The 8,533-nt window shown below is 42.2% G+C and overlaps 1 long non-coding RNA gene across 4 annotated transcripts; it reads left to right on the forward strand.

The window, feature by feature from the left end:
- Positions 1-4,064: 4,064 nt before the first annotated feature.
- On the forward strand, positions 4,065-7,446 carry LOC134448574 (uncharacterized). 4 transcript variants are annotated; one of them, XR_010034793.1, is made up of 6 exons: positions 4,065-4,248; positions 4,355-4,490; positions 4,824-4,895; positions 5,368-5,501; positions 5,825-5,917; positions 6,554-7,446. It is a non-coding gene; the product is annotated as an uncharacterized LOC134448574 (long non-coding RNA). The 4 variants fall into 4 exon arrangements; XR_010034792.1 differs by having other exon boundaries at positions 5,843-5,917; XR_010034791.1 differs by having other exon boundaries at positions 5,846-5,917.
- The last annotated feature ends 1,087 nt before the right edge of the window (positions 7,447-8,533 follow it).

Below are 8,533 nucleotides of genomic sequence, written 5' to 3' on the forward strand. Positions count from 1 at the left end.
GGAACAAAAGACCCAAGGCCAACTGTGACGTAGTAGAGTGCAGAGAGCCAGCCAACCAGGCGCTCCGGCAGACTAAACCTTTAGCATGTGCATCTCAAGGAGCAGATTGGTGGCTGCGATCAAGTGGCTCTTGATGCGTGCGGGTGGAGGCAGGCGGATGAGCAGCGTCTGTTTGCTCCAGTTGGTGATATTTTGCTTTCGACCCCGTCCTCTGCCCATGCCCATCCCCATAGTTCTGCTATGCCTGGTGCAATGCTGTACATCCCCCATCCTACCCTCCATCCCCCATCCAGTCGCGTCAGCATTCTCTGTGAGCTGAAGTCTGTAGCCTGGCTGCTGTAACCTGCCTTGTTATGGCATCACCAAGAGGATTTATTCATTCATTCATTCATTCATTCATTCATTCATTCATTCATTCATTCATTCATTCATTCATTCATTCATTCATTTGGTTAGTTAGTTAGTTAGTTAGTTAGTTAGTTAGTTAGTTAGTTAGTTAGTTAGTTAGTTAATTAGTTCTGGTAATATAATCATTTCTGTTTTCCAAAACCAACGTATAACAGCAATCAGAGGGTTGGTGCGCTGGCCAACACTGTATGCAAATGATGTTCAGAGTCGTATATAAATTCGTATGTACGGACTTAAAGTCAAAGATGTGTGTTTGCCCCCTCTGAAGATTACCACACACTGCAGACAGACAGACAGACAGACAGACAGACAGACAGACAGACAGACAGACAGACAGACAGACAGACAGACAGGGTCTTTGCAATATCTGATTATTACAATCATCTTAGTGGCATAGGACTGGACTTGACAATGGTGAAAATAACAATGATACAATCTATCTATCTAGCCAGGATTGGCCCATTGAGTGTCTCTTCTGCCAGGGAGTCCTGGTCAGATCGTGAGGGCCAGAGCGGTACCCTAACATGAATGATAAAGTACTAAATGGCTAAAAATAAAGTGCCTATTTTTTACACGAAGTACCAAGACCACCCAAATCTATGTGTGTTTTGCAGTCTTTCTCTTTTACATCCAGTCTCTCTCTCTCTCTCTCTCTCTCTCTCTCTCTCTCTCTCTCTCTCTCTCTCTCTCTCTCTCTCAGACACACACACACACACACACACACACACACACACACACGCACGCACGCACGCACGCACGCACACACACACACGCACAAGCACACACTTTTTTGTGGTTAATCCTGATGGTTGCTCCGGTTCGTTTCCTTCCATCCACATCCCCGTAGGGAGTCTTCTGTGGTGGCCGTGGTGTGTCTGAGACATAACTGTGGTGTCCTGGGGTGCACCTTCTGCCTCTGTCTGTCTCCCTCCTTCTCCCCCTCCCTCTCTGCTCATACCGGCCGCCCTCACACCTTTGTTAATGAGATCTCTCTCTCTCTCTCTCTCTCTCTCTCTCTCTCTCTCTCTCTCTCTCTCTCTCTCTCTCTCTCTCTCTCTCTCTCTCTCTCACTCACTCACTCCCTCTCTGCATGTGTGTGGAGGGTGTTAATGAATGACTCCTGGTTTCCCCCTGACCATTCCCTACGGGGGCGGACTCCATAATGGGTAGGGAGTACGGTGTGGGAGGAAGGTGATGGTGAGGACGGAGGGGATGTTACTATGAACTCCCCATGACGGGGCTGACCACCACGCAGGCTTGGTTATTCTTGGCTACAGCTACGCCAACCGCTCCTTCCGACTCCAGGCTGTCTCCATGAGGACCACTCGTCATGCGACATTGGCCTACACACATTCTGATTATGTCACTCGACCATTTCGACCTAGCTGAGCTATCGCGACCAAGGCCATGGACAGCTTTGGCCAGGCCCAGCCCAGCACAGTCAATGGAAAGGGCCCCCTCACCCAGTACACACAATGTAATGAGGACCCAACATCGGGCCCCCTCTTGGGCTGGGCCTGGGACAACTGACCTGTTTGTGGCTCCCTGCAGGTTTCCCTGATCACGGCTGCTACTCTAATTCAAGAATGTCCCCTTATACAACTGGTTGTAGCTATGATCGATCAGACCATCCATTCCTTCTATGACCGTAACTGAACTGGTACATCATTGATTCAAACTGGGCCCTCCAAGACGTTAGAGATGTTCAAAATTAATTGGTCCCACATCTCGTTACAATTTGAAATGTTCTACCTGGTGTACATGGCCAGACTACCTCGAGAAATTAAACTTTGTGCAATGATTGGTTAGGTTTACTGTACGTAGTAAAGAAGGACCCACAAATACCAACATCACAAAAATAAAGACATTATATTACATAACACTTAGCTGACGCTTTTGTCCTAAGCAACTTACAGTTATTTTCAAGTTACTTGTTACAGTCCCTGGAGCAATGGTTAGGGTAAGGTGCCTTGCTCAAGGGCCATAGATAGAGGTGTAGGCAAGTAGAGGTAATTGTGGGATTCGATCCTGCAACCCTTTGAGTTTAAGACCACCTCCCTAACCATTAGACCATGACTGCCGTATGAGGCCCTACACTGAAAAAAACGATCCAATGGGGTCTTTGGATATGCCCAAAAGAAGGACATTGATCTAACATGTTTTTTTCATATACCGTCACTAAACACATTTAAATCATGTTGGATTGAAATGTGTCATTTGTATTTGAGTTGTGCATATTTATATCAGGTTACTGGAACATGATTTTGATATGTAAAACGTTACTAATAGGCTACTCCTGACAAGCTGGTGGCAGTAGAGTGTTATGAATGCAACCATGAATGACATTCACACGAGACCATGCGAAGAAGACCAACATCAACGGACATTTTTGACTTTCGCGCCCTTTGCTGCTTGGTAGCAGGTCCACCACACACCCCCATTCAAAAGTACGGTAAGTTTTTTATTCAACTATTTATATTTATTATCCTTCCATTGGTGATAAACGTGTCGTTATTCGCACCACATTGAAATTGCCATGTTTGTGGATGATAGGGCTGTGAATACATTTTCGAAACTATTTCAGTTAGTTAGTTTAGCAATCTGTGGTGGTCTAAGTTAATCAATACCGAAGTGGAATACCTAGTTTTTCCTTCTCAATCTTCAGAGTGAAATACATCGGTACTTTAATAGAGGGTAGTAGTATTTTGTGACAGAGAAGTATTACTTCATAAACAGTCGTGTTGGTTCCTCTGGTTGCATGCCGAGGACGAGGAGCGAGTGAACGGCTCGAAACCCTCGAGGAGCTCTGTGTGACGTGACCCCGTGTAGAAAAGGCTGGTAGAACTGCGAAGCTCGCGTCTTCTCCTGTGGGTGAAGACGGTTACATTAGCTATCGACTGGGCTAGCTACAGGGTTCCCACCATGGTAAAATATCTTACCCACCGTTATAAATAATGTAAAGTGAATATGTGTCTGAACTGCAGAACCATGATTGTAACGCACGCGCACCTCAAAAGTATGGTGCCTCTAACAGAGACGGTTTAGGTAGGAGCTGTAAATATCTACGGGGAAATGGGCACATGTTTGTACGTGGCGTTATGGCACCCTGTATCATTCCGTGATATCACGGTGATAGAGATGACTGTACTTAAACCACTGATGGAATGATACATGGTGCCTTCACGCTTCGTAGGCTATGCGATTTCCCCAGAACATATTGCTTGTAATATTATCCTATTGTTTAGTCGCTGGCTTCCTGCAGTTGTTAAGTTTCTGTTCAACCCCCCTTTCGTGTAATCAGCTCTAACTTGCCGTTTTAGTTACTCCCTCATATAATTTCTCCATAATGGTGGAAGTAAGCACTAGTATTCACGTAATCAGTTATTTAGTCATGTTGTCTTAGTAGGTTTTATTGGGCCAGGCATACATGAAAGGCTTCAATATAACTTATTTTAAACGTGTACTTGTATCCTGTCTCGTGGCACTGCCGTCACTGCTTAGACTAAGTTAGTAGAACGCGATTGCCACAACATAAAACCTCTTCACTCTTAAAGGGACAGCAGTGGTCCACGCAGTCTGGCTCTCCTGCTTTACTATTTAACTGTACTACTTCAGTTCTGTGTGTGTGTTGGAGGGGGGGGTTAAAACACTGAATGTTATCAACCTGAACACTCCATTTTGCATTGATAGGAAAATACTGTAATTATGTAATGAATATGTTTTGCTTATCAAGATCATGTTCTATGACAGACATTGTTGCACCAGCAGGAGATTATCAGCGACATGCCCATGGCCACTGACTTCAAGTCCTGCTGGCCAGAAATGTTGGATATTGGAGAGGTAATGTTTTTACTCAGTAGGAAGTACTGGCTTGTATATTGTATGATACCCATGACATTAAGTGTTCCTTAACATACTGTCTTCTGGGCCTTTTTTGTCATTTCAGATCCATGCAGAGTTAACTCGTTACCACTATGCCACTGCAGTTAAAGTTTCTTTCCCAGCTGGACCTCCACTGCGATGACCTGGTGAAAATCTTCCAGAAGAGGGGAGGGCACACCGCAAGAAAACTGCAGTCAGTGGTAAGTAAAGGTGCCCCACTTCCTGTCCTTGAGGTGAACTTGTTAGTTTTCTTCAATGCATTTATACCTGGTATGACTTGGCGTTTCAATCCCCAGCCCTTCTCAACACACGCGTGCCTAAGCCTACCGGTAGTTTGGTAATGTCACAATGTGATGTTAATGTCATATTTCTCAATTCATCTGACTGGGCGGTGGGCTGAGGGCATGTGGAAACAAAGAATGTTGTCAACCTGAACACTCCATTTTGCATTGATAGGAAAATGATTAAGTAATGAATATGTTTTGCTTATCAAGATCATGTTTTTTGACAGACATTTGTGTTCCACCAGCCAGGAGATCATCAGCGACATGCCCATGGCCACCGACTTCAAGTCCTGCTGGCCAGAAATGTTGGATATTGGAGAGGTAATGTTTCTACTCAGTAGGAAGTACTGGCTTGTGTATTGTATGATACCCATGACATTATGATTAAGTGTTTCCTGTTGTAGAATGTGGCCAGAAATTTGGTACTGCAACTATGCTGCTAAATGAAATAGTGCTGCCTTTTGTCAAATTTGATCTTTTCACGAATATTTACTAAATAATAAACCAATATTATTATTAGTAGCCAAAGTACAGTACGTTTTGCAGCTGAAAATGTCTATATCGGGAAATTCAAAGTGGCAGACCACAGAGCAGATCCCCCTTTTCATGTATGAAAAGTGCAATTATCCCAGTCATAATGAATACTTAGAATATGGTGGTGGTGGTTAGTTCATGAAAAAGGTAACATTTGTGAATGGGCAGCATGAATTCTGGAAATAAACAACTAAAATATTACACAGTGCACCTTAAACATACTGTCTTCTGTTTTTTTTTTTTTTTGGTGTCATTTCAGATCCATGCAGAGTTGACGCGTCACCACTGCCACTGCAGTTAAAGTTTCTTTCCCAGCTGGACCGCCATTGCGATGACCTGGTGAAAATTTTCCAGAAGAGGGGAGAGCAAACCGCAAGAAAACTGCAGTCATTGGTAAGTAAAGGTGCCCCACTTCCTGTCCTTGAGGTGAACTTGTTAGTTTTCATCAATGCATTTATACCTGGTATGACTTGGCATTTCGATCCCCAGCTCTTCTCAACACGCACGCACGCACGCATGCACGCAGGCCTACCAGTAGTTTGGTAATGTCATAATGTGATGTTAATGTCATATTTCTCCCTTCATCTGACTGGGGGGTGGGCTGGGGGCATGTGGAAACAAAGGATGTTATCAACCTGAACACCTCATTTTGCATTGATAGGAAAATGATTAAGTAATGAATGTGTTTTGCTTATCAAGATCATGTTGTTTGACAGACATTTGTGTTGCACCAGCAGGAGATCATCAGCGACATGCCCATGGCCACCGACTTCAGGTCCTGCTGGCCAGAAATGTTGGATATTGGAGAGGTAATGTTTCTACTCAGTAGGAAGTACTGACTTGTGAATTGTATGATACCCATGACATTATGATATTAAGTGTTTCCTGTGTAGGATGTGGCCAGAATGGGTACTGCAACTATGCTGCTCATTGAAATAGTGCTGCATGTTGCCAAATTTGATCTTTTCATGAATATTTACTAAATTACAAACCAATATTTATTAGTTTAGCCTACAGTAAGTTTTGCAGCTGAAATTCAAAATGGCGCAGATCCCCCTTTTCATGTATGAAAAGCGCAATTTTCCCAGTCATAATGAATACTGTCCTTGAGGTGAACTTGTGAGTTTTCATCAATGCATTTATACCTGGTATGACTTGGCATTTCAATCCCCAGCCCTTCTCAACACACACAAACACACGCGTGCGCAGGCCTACCGGTAGTTTGTTTACATGCATATACATATTCAAATTATTGCCTTAGTCTGACTAGGAGAACTGAGTTTTAAATATCGGACTATGCTTGTGAAGTGCAGGTAAATTTTGTCACACTGTTTCATCCTAACTGGACAGGGTTATTTTAGAGAAACGTTTCTTTGACCTATGTCGACCAGTAACATTTCTCTCCTCCCCCCCCACCCCCACCTTTTTTTTTATTTTTTACCTAGGATTTCACTGCAGCTCAGGTGCAGCTCAGCAAACGGCCATGGGGATAAAGCTCTATGACGATGGACAATATGGACGTTCACATTGTGTGAGAAGGTGTTGGAAGTTCTTGGTGATCTTGCCTGTGGCTCTGGCTGTAGTGAGGCTTTTTGTTTTGGAATTATCTCGCCCAGAAAAATCTGTGTTTGAAAGAAGTCTGTAGTGAGGCCTCACACACACTTTACTTTAGTGTGACCTTTACCATCTAGTAACTTGGCCTGCTTCTTGGAGATCTTGACTGTGTGGCTCTGGCTTTAGTGACTGTTTGGGCTTTTCTTTTCTTTTCTTTTCTTTTCTTTTCTTTTCTTACATTTTCAGAATGGATGCTAGCCACTCATCAGTTTTTATCCATTTCCAAGTATTCATAATGACTGGGAATATTACAATTCATACAAGGTGGGAAGGTGGCTGTTCACCATTTTGGATTTGTTGTAATGGACCTCTTTGGCGGCAAAACTTACTGTACTTTGATCAGATCAGTAAATATTAGTTTATTACTAAGGAAACATTCATGAAAAGATATAATTTGTGAATGGGCGACTGAAATGATATGCTGTATTTTTAAGTTACCCCAGAAAATGATAATGGTGCTAGAGGTTACAGTATCTGCCCGAATTGTCACTGAAAATTTTGCGTAGTGTGTAGTTATGCAAGACACTTCACTGCATATTGCGGTCTTCAGATTCATTTCAAAGAGCAAATTGTAAATGTGTTGCCTCTATTTAATGTAATGCGTAAAATGGATTGTGATTATGATCTGTGAATTCAGTCTGTTCTACTCATGTGTCTGACCTGCACTAAAGGTATATCCGATGTCATGAATAATTTGTTTAAATAAAAAGAAATTTGCAGTACATATATTTGTAAATGTAGTCTTGTTGCTGAATACCATTGGAAATTGATTCCTTTACTTTATGCACAGAGGTAATGTCCTAAAATTAGTTTAAAGCGATAAAAGGTACAACTCAGTCAGTTTAATCAAGGGGATGTGTAAGATGAGCTTATTTCCAAAAATCACTAAGCATTAAGTTATGCATGCATTTTTGCCAAGCAGGTAATGCCTCTGTATTACCTGGACATGTGTTGCTGTAACATGTTTTCTTCAAATAACACAATATTATAAAAGTACTGAAATGTCACTGTTCCATCAAAGTAAAGTGTTGGTTCAACATGATTTTATCATGTAATATAAACCACTCAACATGATTACAATGCCACTGCACTCCATCAAAGTAAAGTGTTGGTTCAACATGATTTTATCATGTAATATTAGCCAGAATTCTATGTGTAGATGCTGCCTGAAAATAAGGCATTCATGATGCCTATAAAAATACTGTCAGGTTTACATATAAGATTTGCGTGGGATTTATGTACGACTCTAAATCATGTAGATCCAACAACTTTTTTCTTTCAGTGTATGAGGTCCCCTGTAGATCACCCCAACTGCAAGTTTATATTGGTGTTGCATGAATGCAAAGACAGGGTCGTGTTTAGACTTGTCAGTTATATAGAGTGATCAGTCAGTAAAGCACCATGCGATTATGTCATAATCATAAAAAGGCTCCAGGAGGAAACATGAAAGCCGTTAACAGCATAATGAAACTCTCTGCGCAAGTATGCAATATCCTGTGTAAACAAGATTTAACACACACACCACATGGCAAACAGCAGTGGGCTCAATTATTGAAAATAAAACTGAGGACACGAAAGCACTGAAGGGGGAAATTCACAATCCAGATGTTCTATACCTATCTATTCATAAGAGAGGCTGTGTCTGTCTTCCTCTTCAATCTGTGAATATAAAAGTAAAAATCCTTTTAGCTGAAGGAATATAGCTGCATCTCATTTGATGAATGTTGGCAAGTAAATAGCATGTATTACATGGCAGATCAAAGCACCACATATTTTTTAAGACATCTTGGAGCAGGAAGTGTATGTGTGCA

The sequence above is a fragment of the Engraulis encrasicolus genome, chromosome 5 (assembly GCF_034702125.1).
Source record: "Engraulis encrasicolus isolate BLACKSEA-1 chromosome 5, IST_EnEncr_1.0, whole genome shotgun sequence".
NCBI lineage: Eukaryota > Metazoa > Chordata > Actinopteri > Clupeiformes > Engraulidae > Engraulis > Engraulis encrasicolus.